The 15,521-nt window shown below is 44.9% G+C and overlaps 1 protein-coding gene and 3 non-coding genes across 4 annotated transcripts in view; 3 read left to right on the forward strand and 1 right to left on the reverse strand.

Annotated features, from left to right (window-relative positions):
* LOC126090494 (uncharacterized) overlaps positions 1-15,521 on the forward strand; it is a 687,867-nt gene that overhangs the window by 120,973 nt on the left and 551,373 nt on the right. The window lies entirely within an intron of this gene.
* On the forward strand, positions 2,424-2,495 carry Trnap-ugg (transfer RNA proline (anticodon UGG)). Its single transcript has one exon. It is a non-coding gene; the product is annotated as a tRNA-Pro (tRNA).
* Trnap-ugg (transfer RNA proline (anticodon UGG)) lies at positions 12,074-12,145 on the reverse strand. The gene has a single exon. It is a non-coding gene; the product is annotated as a tRNA-Pro (tRNA).
* Positions 14,240-14,311, forward strand: Trnap-ugg (transfer RNA proline (anticodon UGG)). Its single transcript has one exon. It is a non-coding gene; the product is annotated as a tRNA-Pro (tRNA).

Genomic DNA, 15,521 nt, shown 5'->3' on the forward strand with positions numbered 1-15,521 from the left:
CCGTATACAAACCACATGAAGTACCTATGCCATTTCATAACATGTACATTACTGGCCATTGAAATTGCTACACCAAGAAGAAATGCAGATGGTAAACGGGTATTCATTGGACAAATATATTGTACTAGAACTGACATGTGACTACATTTTCACGCAATTTGGGTGCATAGATCCTGAGAAATCAGTACCCAGAACAACCACCTCTGGCCGTAATAACGGCCTTGATACGCCTGGGCATTGAGTCCAACAGAACTTGGATGTCGTGTACAGATACAGCTGCCCATGCAGCTTCAACACGATACCAAAGTTCATCAAGAGTAGTGACTGGCGTATTGTGACGAGCCATTTGCTCGGCCACCATTGACCAGACGTTTTCAATTGGTGAGAGATCTGGAGAATGTGCTGGCCAGAGCAGCAGTCGAACATTTTCTGTATCCAGAACGGCCCGTACAGGACCTGCAACATGCGGTCGTGCACTATCCTGCTGAAATATAGGGTTTCGCAGGGATCGAATGAAGGGTAGAGCAACGGGTCGTAACACATCTGAAATGTAACGTCCACTGTTCAAAGTGCCGTCAATGCGAACAAGAATGACGGAGACGTGTAACCAATGGCACCCCATACCATCACGTCAGGTGATACCCCACTACGGCGATGACGAATACACGCTTCCAACGTGCGTTCACCGCGATGTCGCCAAACACGGATGCGATCATCATGATGCTGTAAACAGAACGTGGATTCATCCGAAAAAATGACGTTTTGCCATTCATGCACCCAGATTCGTCGTTGAGTACACTATCGCAGGCGCTCCTGTCTATGATGCAGCGTCAAGGGTAACCGCAGCCATGGTCCCCGAGCTGACAGTTCGTGCTGCTGCAAACGTCGTCGAACTGTTCGTGCAGATGGCTGTTGTCTTGCAAACCGCGTGTACAATTGTGCCGACATGTGTCCACAAATGTCTCAATGGAACGAAAAGAGTCCCTATTGTCAGTGAAATGCTGTGTTCTAAAAATGGAGCACCTACCGTATGTGTGGAAGAACATTTGCAATGAAGTAGAAAGCACAAAAATAGTGAGTAATAATTGTAACTGAATATTGTTTAGCAGTAATAATGTAAAACACGAGAACTGTTTACAATCTTGGCAGACAGATTTGTGAGAAAAACCTCATTGTTACAGTGGCCACTGAAGATGCTCGGCAATTAAACGAAACACGTGTGGCCTAAATTAGACTATTGCAAAAGACGGTATATAAACTACACTATAAATATAACATGTTTAAGATTTCATAAGCAAGAATTTGAGAGTTATATAAATCATTTTATAAATAAACCCCAAAAAGAATTTTTTTCAGTGGTTCGCAGAAACTAATAAAGAGCAGTTTCGGGATCTTTCTGAAGGAAGTCTATGCCCGATATTACCTAACCCACCCTCCCCCTCAATCTCCACCCAGCACGATATCTAATAATCCATCCACGACTCTTTCGCTGCCACAATAACTTCATCTTTCAGGTATTCCACTCGAAGTGTATTTTCATCAGAATATTAGTTAGTACGTAGCACGTATATCATTTCCAGGAATTACATTTACACAAGGAAGAAAGTATTTTCAGGTTTACGGCAAACCCCACTAGAAGAAGTTGACAAAGGAGATAGTAGTACACATCCGATTAAATTTTCAGCGTTACGACCGAGCGCGGTATGCAACGCACTGAATTCATATTGGAGAAGATCAGTTCGGAAACTCCTATTTTGCTCTCGTGCTTTCATAAATAAGTCAGGGGAATGGCGGGATGTTTCTTTTGAAAACGATATGCTCATTTTCTTCCTGATCCATGTGCTATCCGAGCATATGTTCTGTCTTTAATGCCTTCGTCATCGGTCTGACGATAGCCCAATATGGCTTCCTTCAGCGTAGTGAACGCAAACGAAGAACTCTCTTGTAATCTCTCAGGCTGGAGTCCTGTCAAAGAGTACACATAACAACACAGTTCGTCGCAGCGCGGGACAAAAATGGCTCTGAGCACTACGGGACTTAACATCGGAGGTCATCAGTCCCCTAGAACGTAGACCTACTTAAACCTAACTAACCTAAGGACATCACACACATCCATGCCCGAGGCAGGATTTGAACCTGCGACCGTAGCAGTCGCGCGGTTTCGGACTGAAGCGCCTAGAACCGCTCGGCTTCCGCGGCCGGCTGCACCAGGACAAGTCGATTGGGCCTCTCGCGGAAATATTATGCATAAAACAGAAACAACAACTCGGCTCAACATCCAAAAGCACACCATTATTAGCGCATGCTCTCAGAATGCCACAGGGTCCCTCAAGAGACGTCAGAAGTTTTCGTGACTCAAAGACAAACTTCCACTCTGGACAGCGTGCTACAGCTGTAAACGCCTGCATGTTTCTACCTCAGCTGGCTCAGTGGTCTAGGGGTATGATTCCTGCTTTGGGTGCAGGAGGTCCCGGGTTCAAATCCCGGCTGAGCCCTTCTCTTTTAATAAAACATTCTTTACTATTATGCCGTGGTCGGACAGATATCACATTGAAACTTAACGTTTCGTCCGCATCTGTGGAGGACATATTCAAAAGGGATCGTAACTTCTTTGAGTGTCTGTTTCACCCAGACCCGCTACTGACAGCAGCAAAATTCCGTTCACGCGTGCTCCCATGATGTGGTGGGACGGCACATGCTTGAATGTCCGGGCGCAATAGGCCGTTGTCCACCCCGTGGTGGAAGACTCTTACACACTCCTTTCAGCACCGGGATCCAAATGTCATTCAGTTTCAGACACTCAAAGAAGGTTCGATCCCCCTTGAAAATGCCCTCCGCAGATGGGAGCGGAGAGTTTTAATGTGAAATCGTTCCGACCACGGCATAATAGCTTGGAATATTTTATTAATTGTGTCATTTCCGGGCGTGAAAGTTTACATTTTACAAAAAAATGGTACAAACGGCTCTGAGCACTACGGGACTTAACATCTGAGGTCATCAGTTCCCTAGAACTTAGAACTACTTAAACCTAACTAACATAAGGACATCACACACATCTACGCCCGAGGCAGGATTCGAACCTGCGCCTAGAACCGCTCGGCCACTCCGGCCGGCTACATTTTACAACCTTTCTCTTTTGTCTTGTCATCTTCAGCTTGTAAAAGCTGTACCATCGATCTGATGACGGATGGGGTCTCACTGAGATTTTCAGAACCCGGCATATGGTCCAAACGTGAGTTTCTGCAGTGTGACGATCCGTAGTACAAAATCTGACAGTGCATTAGCTTCTGGATGCTCCTACTCGTATCTCATTTTTTACCTACAGCGCTATCTGGTTCAATCGTTGTGTTGTTGTTCACTGCAGTGGAAAGGGACAAAGTTTCGAACACTTCCAGAGAAGTCACTAAACAGTTATTCCGTCTTAATAAACAAATGTGATTACTCCTAGACGGTAGCTTTAATTAATTCTTTGCCTTATGAATGTAATGAACTTTTGAAGAGCCCACTTAACATTTGTAGGAAGTAATGCGGATTATCGTGTAACGTCCCGTCTAGGATACCGTCATTGAGACGGATCTGAAGTTTGCTATATTAAACATCAACATGATCGGCAGTGCGCCAAAACGTCAATATCTACACCCTGTGTGGCTCCACAAACTGTCGGCAGTGATCCACGTTCTTCGCATACGACGTTTCTCACTGATTTCTGGACACTATGTTAGCTTTGTTGTAGACACCAGTTTCAACTGAGTCCTCCATTCAAAGGACTAGATGGTTATTTGCCATGTCCGACGCCACATACGTTGGTCGTGGACTTTCATCTCGTTGATGTTTGAGAGAAGGATCATACCGACGTCTCCGGTTATACAGCACATTCTGAGAGCAGACTCGAGCAGTTTTATGTCTCTGTCTACCTTGGAAATGACGTCTCCCAGAAAAATGGTCCTGCCATCATCTGCACACTATACCACCTCAGACTGTCTGGCGCAGCAAAGGGTTCTGCAACCTTAACCTTTCCTACTTAGTAACCACAGCACTGACGACGTCGTATTGCCACTACATAGGCGTCCTGCGAAAAGCATCTACCGTAGCATGCATCCACGGTGCACTGGTGATTAAGTGCGTGAAATCTGCAGTTGTAAAGGTCTTCATGCAATGTGGCAAGGAAGCAGTGGTGTAACATCGGGACACCACCAACTTTCACTACATCATCCTTCGCGATCTCAACGCATTCCCCCCGTCACTTAATGTCCATGGGGAGCACCAGCCTATTAAAGCCCCTCTCCTCACCTTCCAACAAGATAAACTGTTGGCGTCATGGTACATTTGCGATAACAGGATCTTCTACACAACGAATCACTGTCCATGGTCCTCGCTGCATCTGGTCATCGTTGTCGACTCTTTGTTTCTGCCCACAGCACCTCTGATGATACTCGGCACACAATTCCTAATGACCTCCGTTCCGCTCCTGAACGAACCCTCACCATTGCAGAGTCAACACCTATGATGTTTGCAATCACCTCAGACGAGGTGATGAAACCGACAAGGGGGCAAAAACAAGTCGCCGGCACTAGGTGGTCTCCCACTGGAGTTCTACCGAGCTTTGACCACCTTATTGCTTGCTCCCTCACTGGACAGGGTTGCTTTGGGAACTGTTTACGCCATCCTTACTGGTACCACCCAAATTTGTCACCGGCGTTCTTTTGCTGGTACCTAAGCCATGAGGAGGGACAAATGTCACCGCATGCCGCACCCTTACCTTAATAAATGCGGTTTATAAAATCTACATGCGCCTCTTAGCAGTGCACATACATACGGTCTTACCTATGGTACTTTCACCAGAACAGACTGCACGTGGTTGTGGAGCTGCCCTTCAGGCGGCTTTGGAGGAATGTCATGGTCTGTCAGCTCAGTGCAGCACTGGTGTCTATTGATTTTGTAAGTACCTTGAGTCACGTTAGATATCAATTCCTCCTCATGGTCACTACACGTAAGGGGTTTCCGCAAATCTCTGTAGACACGACCCATCAGTTGCTTCTTCCTGCTGCCTCCACGGTCTAAGTCAATTGGAGACTTGTACTGATTTCTGTACGCCACCCTCTGCATCAAGGATATCCTATGTCCCAGCTACTGTATACTGCCATCTTACAGCTCGCCTGCAGGGTCTCATCTTACTCGATAATACCTACCGCTTCAGTGCCTATGAAGACGCTCTAACTCTCGCCTACTCCACACCAGAACTCAGTGACACAATCGACTCGATCCAGCAGTATAGACATAGTTTGCGTAGCATCCTTAATATACACAAGTTGATGATGATGCACATCGGACGTGGACTTGAAGTTGCGGTGCTGGATACGCTCCCTGTTGATATTACACACTATTCATTACTTAGGGATTGACTTTATGGGCCTCACACACTGTACCGTGGCATTGGCTTGCAGCCGCTCTTTACAGTACATAGAGCACCATGTTCACCGCTTCGTCCACCACAGATGGAACCAACTACACCGTGTGTCCGATCTCAGCACGTATGTGCCGCTAAAGTGGTACTTATTTGCCAAATCCTCCCAATGTCGTTACTCATTGGTCTCCAACGTCAATCACCGTTTAGGTATTTTTTGTCAGCATGGGGCCCTTTCAAGGTCCATTGCAACACTCTCACACTGCACATGTTAAGAGGCAGCCTTTGACTTGGCACTCTTTGTGCATACTATGCTGTAGCACTGCCTGGGGTCATCCATATCTTTAACATGCAGTCTCTTGGATATCCTCTGACCAGCTCAACTACTGATCGATATAGCACACATCTTCTTGTTATTGTACCCTATCATAACTTTTTTGTCGAATTCAACTACGTTCGGAACAATCTCCTGGTCACCCTCCCTTTCTGTGTGAAGGACTTTTATCCTCTATTTACACTGTCCTCCCTTCACAACCCCATGGAGGTACAGCACCCAGACATTAACTAGCGGACGGTTTGGGGATGCATCTATGCACCCTTTCTACCATCAAATGTGCATGCACTCTGGTATGTCAGTGTCACTGTAATTTCCTGACCAATTGTCGACTTTATCATATAGGACTAGCGTCATCGCCACTTTGCTCTGACTGACAACTTGACGAAACGGACGAGCATCGTCTTACATGCTCCCTGAAAGGGGCATTTGGATCCTCATCCAATGCGCTGTGGGCTGTTACCTGCGCACTCTGCCAATGTTGGTTACCCCAGACTCTATATTACCCCCTTGTAAAACACCACACACACATCTCATTTCGAGGACAGGTTTTGGAGTACCTCTTTCACAACAGTTCACATGTGGTCCTCGACTTCTGGTATCTGGTTCTGATCGCACATACTATGCTTGTCCAGTTGCACTATTGCTGGCGAACTTTCATAGGACATCTCCACAGCTTCTTTCTTAACCTCCTTCCCCCCACAGTTGGGGTGTGCCACTCCTATTTTATGATACATCTGTGATCATCTTACGTGGTATGATGCACCCACGCGTTCAGGCTAATGAAAGGATGTAATACGAGAAAAAAGTTGTCGTTTCATGCTTGTTTGAATCTCCTATCCCTCATTCCAATCGCCCTTAAGGATTGGCACTCGAACGATGGCCGCTTTTAGTTACCTTAAAGTACTTAGGTGGGCAGGATGTTTAGGTGTAGTTAGGATTTATTTATTTATTTTGCTAGGACCCTTAACGCGACAATATCTCTATACGTATATTACGAAAAAGTGAATCGAGGCAATGCAATGGGGAACGGATATGCAGACTCGCTAATGTTCGTGCCCCATTTGTGCCAAATAGTTGTATAGTTAAAGCATCAAATTGTATCCTATTTACACCTTCACAATGCGATATCTTGTGTATTTCTTTCTATTACGATTACCTTCATAAAAAAATTAAAAAGGGTATGACAACTGTCTGGGTGCAAAAGGCCCCAGATTAATATCCAGGCTAATCCTGTGTGTTTTGTTTCGTCCATCTGATAAAGGAGGGAAAATAATCTGTGTGTTTCAGATACAATCCACAGACAGTACTCTGTGATATTCGATAACTTGCACAACAGAACTTTCGAAAGACTACCCCGATATTTACCAACCGCCCCCCCCCCTTCCCACCCCCACCCCCACCTTGTTGGTCCAGTAAAAGAGATCCGATATCTAATGATCTCTTCGCTGACGGCCCTTAAGAACTGATCTTTTTTTTCTGCATCTTCCTTCCGCTGCATCATCCTTCAGCTATGCTACCTGAGATGTATTTTCACCAGAATATTACTTAGCACACAGCATGTATACCATTTCCAGAGATTACATTAACACGAAGAAGAAAGTATTTCTAGGTTAAGGCAAACCTCATTAGAAGAAGTTGAGAAAGGAGGTCGTAATATATATGTAATTACATCTTCTACATTACGACCGAGAGAGGTGTAAGGCACTAATCTTAGATTAGAGAGGACGGGAGTTCAACTAACAGTTTGAAAACTCTTATTTTGGTTATCCGTGCTCTCTCTAAATAAGTCAGGGAAATGGAGGACGTTTCCTTTAAAAAGGATATGATTGATTTCCTTCCTGATCCTTGTGATATCCGAGCTTACGTTCTGTATTTAATGACTTCCTCATCGACCTGACGATAGCATTAAATAGTTGCTTCTTCAGTCTTTCAGCATTATATGAGAAAAGTAAGTGAAGACCTCTGTTGTGATCTTCTAGGTTGGAGTCCAGTCAGCGAGTACATATAACAGAACAACTCGCAGCACCTGAACAAGTCGCCTTAGTAACTCGCCGAATTATTGTTCATAAAACGGAAGCAACTCGCTTCAATACTCATAAACACGCCATTAAATGCGCATATTCTCAAACTGCTTCAGGGTCTCACAAGAGACGTCACATGGTTTCATGACTCAAGGGAAAACTCCCACTCTGGACAGCGTGCTACAGCTGTAGAGGTCTGCATATTACAAACTTCAGCTGGATCAGTGGTCTAGGGGTAAGCCGGCACGGTAGCTCAGCGTGTTCGGTCAGAGAGCTGGTTGGCCTCTGTAATAAAAAAAAACTGAGTCGAAAGATCAACAAACGAACTTTAACGGATGTCATGCGACGTCCGCAAAGAACAAACACAACGATCAACAATGAACAAATTGCAAAAAAAAAGGGGGAGGGTATGATTCCAGCTTTGGGTGCAGGAGGTCCCGGGTTCAAATCCCGGCTGAGCCCTTCTCTTTTAATAAAACATTGTGGACTTTTATGCCGTGGTCGGACAGATGTCACATTAAAACCTAACGTTTCGTCCCCATCTGTGGAGAGCATTTTTAAAGGGGCTCTCATTTTCTTTCAGTGTCCGTTTCACACCCAGGCTCGCTACTGACAGCAGAAAAATTCTGTTTACGCGTGCTCCCATGAAGTGGTGTGATGTCACATGCTTGAAAATTCGGGCGCAACTGGGCGTTGTCTGTTGCCGACGTCCGCTGTTGCTATCACCCCGTGGTGGAAAACTCATACACCTCTTCATCAGCACCGGGATCCAAATTTCATTCAGTTTGGGATAATCAAAGAAGCTAAGATCCCCCATCAAAATGACCTTGCAGATGAGGGCGAAACGTTGGATTTTAACATGAAATCCATGCGACCGCGGAATAAAAGCGCGGAATATTTTATTGTTTGTGACAGTCCCGGCCGTGAAAGTTTATATTTTACAACCTTTATGTTCAGTCCTGTCGTCTGAGCCTACAACCTCTGTACCATCGATCTGCTGACGGAGGGGATCTCCAGTGAGATTTTCAGAAGTCAGCATACGATCCAAACGTGAGTTTATACAGTGGTGACGATTCGTAGTACAAAAATTTGACAGTGTCGTTACTTTCTGGATGCTCCTACTCGTCTCTCATCTTTTTTTATTTGGATCGCGTCCCACGGCAGCCAATGCATTACCTACAGTGCCATCTGGCTCAGTCATTGTGTTGTTGTTTATTGTTGCGGAATGGGGTAAGATTTTGAACACTTATAGACAAGTCACTAAACAGTTATTCCCTCGTAATAAACATTTGTAATTATTCCAAAACGGTTACATTAATCATTTCTTTGCCTTGCCAATATCATGAACAACTGAAAAAAGCCAATTAGGATTCATAGGAAGAAATGAATTTTGTCATTTCATGTCCCGCCTACACTGAGGCGACAAAAGTCATGGTATAGCAATATGCATATATGCAGATGGTGATAGTATAGTGTACACAAGGTATAAAAGGGCAATACGTTGGCGGAGCTGTCATTTGTGCTCCGGTGATTTATGTAAAAAGGTGTCCGACGTGATTATGGCGGCACGACGGGAATCAACAGATTTTGACACGGTATGGCAGTTGGGACTAGGTGCTTGGGACATCCAGAAATCATTAGGGGATTCCTTTTTCCGAGATCCACAGTGTCTAAAGTGAGCCAAGAATACCAAGTTTCAGCCCTTACCTCTCACCACAGACAACGCAGTGGCCGACGGCCTTCACTTAAGACAGAGAGTAGCGGCGTTTGCGTAGCACACACGCAACACTGCATGAAATAATCGCAGAAACCTGTGTGGGACGTACGACGAACGTATCCGTTATGACAATGCGGAGTAATTCGGTGTTTATAGGCTATGGCAGCAGACGACCGACATGAGTGCCTTTGCTCCCAGCACGACATCGCCTGCAGTGCCTCTCCTGGGCTCGTGACCACATCGGTTGGACCCTAGACAACTGGAAAACCGTGTCCTGGCCAGATGAGTTCAAATTTCAATTGGTAAGAGATGATGGTAGCGTTCGAGAGTGGCGCAGACCCCACAAAGCCATGGACACAAATCGTCAACAAGTCACTATTCAGCCCGGTGGTGACTCCATAATGTTACGGGCTGTGTTTAAATGGAAAGGACTGGGTCTTCGTTTATGTTCGGCTACTTGAAGACCATCTGCAGCGATTCTTGGACTCCATGTTCAATAAGAACGATGGAATTTGTGTGGATGATAAAACGCCATGCCACAAGGCCATTATTGTACGCAACTGGTTTGACGAAAATTCTAGACAGTTACAGAGAATGATTTGCCACACAGATCGCCCGATATGAATCGCATTGAAGATTTATGGGACACATTCGAGAGGTCAGTTCGTGCACAAAATCCTGCACCGGGAATAGTTTCTCAATTATGGATGACCACAGAGGTAGCGTGGCTCAATATTTCTGCAGGGGACTTCCAACGACTTTTTGAGCCTATGCCACGTCGAGTTGCTGCACTACGCTGGGCAAAAGTAAGTCCGATATCCCATGACATTTGTCACATCATTGTGCACTGTCATTTGAGGCGGATCTCAAGGTGTAACTGTGCAAGAATGGAGAAGGAAACGAGGTAGCGCAATATTCATTTCACTGATTTAGGGAAACAGTATACATTTCCAAGACAGGATGGTCGGGCGCAGAGTCGAATCATACAGTAGTCGAATAAAGAATCAGAGCTTTAAACCCCATAAAAAGCTGTGTTTTGTATTTGTTGCGTAAGACACCGAGCTATCAGTGTGAAGTCGCGAATCGGTAGCCAAATGTTATGTCCTCGCTGCTAATAATAAATGGGTGTTAGGTAGCCGCAGGAATCTCCACAACCAAGCAAAGGATTAGTTGACACAAGTGCACTTCAAATAAATATACTGTGCTCAATTTGGCGAAAGACCTGCCACACTGTTGACCACTTGTTGCAGACTTGGTTAACTACAAGCAGAAGCCCGACACAGGCATGTGTCCAAGTGCACTGAATGATTGCCGGTACTTCGGCACCAACGAGCTCCTCGTGCCCAGATGCGGCCCCCCCCCCCTCACCCCCGCTTATAACACCGTCCTGGCTGTCTTCATTGGTCGGTGGCCTGGAGGTTCCTCGTTGATGGCGATGTTCAAAGTGCCGCTCGCGCGCCCGCAGAAACCTTGCAGGCGCCAGCTCCGACAGTATAGATACTATAGTCAGTGGTTACGTGAAATGTAACTGATCATCATATTCTATTCCATCGAACAGCAGTAATTTTATGTGACTTTGATTTCGCCTGTTAAAGGAAGCTCACATATACTAAACTTAACCTTGTGTGGTTGTTGCAGCTTCAAAATTTTGATCACAAATTAATTTCAGCTAGTTTCATCTATATCATTCTGTATGGCTACTCCATTCATCTTAATTGTTCTGAGAGTTCAGGCAAACGGACACTGTGTAAAAATAGCCCATACCGTGGTAGTTACTCCACCATACCTTGGCAGATGTGCAAACGTCCTCGTTTTACGCCTCTATCGATTTCGCTACTGACGGAACGTCCCCACTTTAAGACAAATGAAGTGTCTCAAGCCTCTCACTCCAGAGCAGAGAGGAGGTTTTGCGTTAGGAGAAAGGTTGGAAAATGGGCAAAACCTTCCCAAAAATTAGTTTGGGCGTAACAGTAATTTGCGTTAAGATTGACCCACAAGACCCGCATTATTATCTTCTAGCAACGAAGCAATAGCGAGAAAGAAGAAGCGAAATAACATAACGTTAGCTAAATCAGACTCGAAAATCTGATGCAGAACCTGTGCGGAGGTATCGGAACATTTGGTGGGAATTGCCTAACAGGACTCTGACACTGTAATGTTGAGCATCTGTAGTGCCGTTTACTCTTTTACTTTGTTTAACCATAAAGCAGTATATCTGATTTCGAGAATGCTCAGTATACGATACATTCGGGGGGTCACTGTTATTGGACGCCAAAATGGAAGGGCTCAGCCGGGATATGAACCCGGGACCTCCTGCACCCAAAGCAGGGATCATCCCCCCATTTTTTTTTTTCATTTTGTTCGTTGTTGATCGTTGTGTTTAGTCGTTGCGGACGTCACATGACACCCGTTCAAGATCGTTTGTAGATCCTTCCACTCAGTTTTTTTATTACAGAGGCCAACCAGCTCTCTGACCGAACACACTGAGCTACCGTGCCGGCATCCCCTTGGAAATGTCCTCCGCAGATGGGGAGGAAACGTTGGGTTTTAATGTGAAATCCATCCAACCATCCATATTTTAAAATAAAAGAGATGGGCTCAGCCGGGATTTGAACCCGGGACCTCCTGCACCCAAAGCAGGAATCATACCCCTAGACCACTGAGCCAGCTGTAAGTTACATACCTACCGGCAGTAACACTTTCACCGCACAAGCACGCAGCCGACAGCTCATCTTCCGTGGCACGACAGAGACGCCTCACGCGAAGTGGGCGCCACTGTTCGGCCGTTGTCGCGGATATCCTGCGTCGCTAGACGTGCTGCACGACAGCGTTTCTTAACCTGATTTTTTTTTTGAAAGATGTTCAATTTATTGGTCATAACATTCTACATTACATAATTTTCGACTGATGTTTAAAAGTAATAAAACAAACTAAAATTAATTACAGGTTCCTTGACAGTTTAGAAGAAACGCAAATCTATACCAGAAAGTGGTGTTCGTCATTTGATCGTACGTGTTTTTCAAAGATCAGATTGTCTCTCGTTTCTCCATGTTTCTGAATCGCATCATCGAAAATTCGAGTTCACATGACGGTTCTTCTGAGGAAGTTGGTGTATGTATCATAGTAACTGTTGATGCGTAGTAGCTTGTGATGCTGGTCGGAGATGTACGTCCAGAAATCTAATTCGCTCCTTTCTTTAATGGACAGTAGGTAAAATACCGCGTGTCCCTTCAACCAGTTGACGGCATTTTTCTTCGAGGCGGGGTGTAGTTCTTCTTATGGGTATAAAAGGCACGGTGGCGTTATCAAATAAGGCGGTTTTCTCTGCATAGTTACTATTTTTTTCTGATTGACAACCATATGTTATTTGCATTTCCACAGACAAATTGATGTTCGTCTGTGTCAACCAGGTTGCAACTGGTACACAAAGGGGAATCAGCCAGATGAATGGAATGTAGTCTGGAGTTCGTTGGAAATTTCCTATTCACAAAATAATACCACAATGACCACTCTTTTGTTGGTAAATGCGGGTGGTGTATCTTCCTCCAGATATCATGCAAGAGCGACCGATGTGTTTTTGCTCTATGATGTTCTTGCTCTGAAATTTCATTAACTTTTGATAGATTTTCTTGACTTTGATTACATCTTTCTCGGGTGTTCCCAGTCTAATGTAGCTATATTCTACGAAGAAATGTTTAAGGTGGTAAAGTTCATTTGGGATGTCGTGAACGTCAATTGGGGCGTTCTGGCTGGCCGGCGCTATTTCATTTAACAGAAATGCGGCAACACTATTGACTGACCGCTTCCACGATTTATATGTTTTACAGACATACAATGCTTGTGCTTTATTGTACACGTCTGTAAGATTCAATCCACCGCTCTCAGTCGGTAGAGCCAACGTTTGGTATTTGACTTGGAAGATGTGCCCGCGGCTGACGAAGTGGCCAAAAGCAGCCAAAATCCTATTCGCCACTTCCCTTGGCATTTTTTCAATATTTTCTTTCCGCTGCCGTAACAACAACATTCAGGTATGCTACTCGACGTACATTTTCACCAGAATATTAGTTAGTGCGTAGCACATATGTCACTTCCAGGAGTTACATTTACACAAAGAAGAAACTATTTCTCGGTTTAGGCAAACCTCATTAAAAGAAGTTGACAAAAAAAGGTCTTACTACATATGCGATTAAATCTTCTGAATTGTCGTCTAGCGAGGCGTAAGGCGGTCGGAAGATTTGGGAAGAGCGGTCTTCAACGATCAGTTCGGAAATTCAGATTTTGGTTTTCCATGCTCTCCCTAAATAAGTCAGCGAAATGGCGATATGTTTCTTTTGAAAATGATACGGCTGATTTCCTTCAAAATCCTTGTGCTATCCGAGCTTATGTCCCGCATTTTATGACTTCGCATCGACCTGGCGACGGCATCCAACATGCTCCCTTCATACTTTTAGCATTACGTAGGAAAAGTAAACGAAGAACACTATAGTAATCTTTCAGGTTGGAATCCAGTCAGCGTGTACACGTAACAGCACAATTCGCAGTCCCTGAACTACTCGATTTGGTCGCTCGTCGAAATATTGTACATAAAACGGAAACAGCCTCTCGGCTCAACACCCAGTAGCACACGATTAAATGCTCACGTTCGCAAACGGTTTCACGATCCTACGATAGGCGTGAGATGTTTTCGTGACTCAAGGACAAACTCACACTCTGCAAAGCGTGCTACAGCCAAAGACGTATGCGTGTTATCAACTTCAGCTGGCTCAGTGGTCTAGGGGTATGATTCCTGCTTTGGGTGCAGGAGGTCCCGGGTTCAAATCCCGGCTGAGCCCATCTCTTTTATTAAAATATGGATGGGTGGATGTATTTCACATTAAAACCCAACGTTTCGTCCCCATCTGCGGAGGACATTTCCAAGGGGGATCGTAGCTTCGCTGAGTGTCCTAATCACACCCTGGCTCGCTACCGACTGCAGCAAAATTCCGTTTACGCGTGGCGTGACATTACATACTTCGATTATACGGGCGCAACTGGCCGTTGTAGGGTGCCCTGTGGTCCGCTGTTGGTATCACCCCGTGACGGACGATACGTATGTATTTTCTTCATCCCGGGATCCAGACGTCATTCAGTATCCGACACTCAAAGAAACTACGAACCCCCTTTAAAATCTCCTCCGCAGATTGAGACAAAATATTAGGTTTTAATGTGAAATTTACCCGACCGCGGCATGATAGCCCCGAATATTTTATAAATTATAATATTTTCGACCGTGAAAGTTTGCATTTTACACCTCTTATGTTCTGTCTTGTTACCTGTAGCCTTTAAGGGCTGTACCATGGTTCTGATGACATTTTCAATGCCCAGCATATGGTCCACGATCCGTGGTACAAAAATTTGACACTAGCGTTACTTTCTGGAAATGAAGTAGCTAATAAATTAACTGCAATATTTCTGACATGTACTCACGTCATACCATTTTAATTGAGTGGTGTCCCCACCCCACCCCCGCAAGGTCAGTTGATTACCTACACCTCAAACTGGCTCAGGAGTTATGTTACTCTACGGATTGTGAATATTGGTAAGATTTGAACACTTTCAAAGGAGCCAAAAAACTTCGTTATTACCTCCTAATAAACAAATGTGGTTTTTACTGCACAATAGTGTTAATTAATTCTTCGCCTTACGAAGATAATGAACATTTTGAGAACCCATATAGCATTTGTAGGAACAAATTAAGATTATCATTTAATATCCCGTGTACACCGACATGACAAAAGTCACGGGATAGTAATACGCACGTATAAGATGGCGTTAGTATCAAGTACACAAGTTATGAAAGGGCAGTACTTGGGCGAAATTGTTCTTTATACTCATATGATTTATGTCAAAAGGTTTCGACCTGATTATGGCCGCACGACGACTTTGAACGCGGAGTGGTAGTTGGAGCTAGACGCATGGGAGATTGTTGGGGGATTCAGTATTCCGAGATCCACAATGTCAGCGCAGTGGCTGACGCACTTCACATAACGACCGATAGCAGCG

This window comes from Schistocerca cancellata, chromosome 1 (assembly GCF_023864275.1).
Source record: "Schistocerca cancellata isolate TAMUIC-IGC-003103 chromosome 1, iqSchCanc2.1, whole genome shotgun sequence".
Lineage (NCBI taxonomy): Eukaryota > Metazoa > Arthropoda > Insecta > Orthoptera > Acrididae > Schistocerca > Schistocerca cancellata.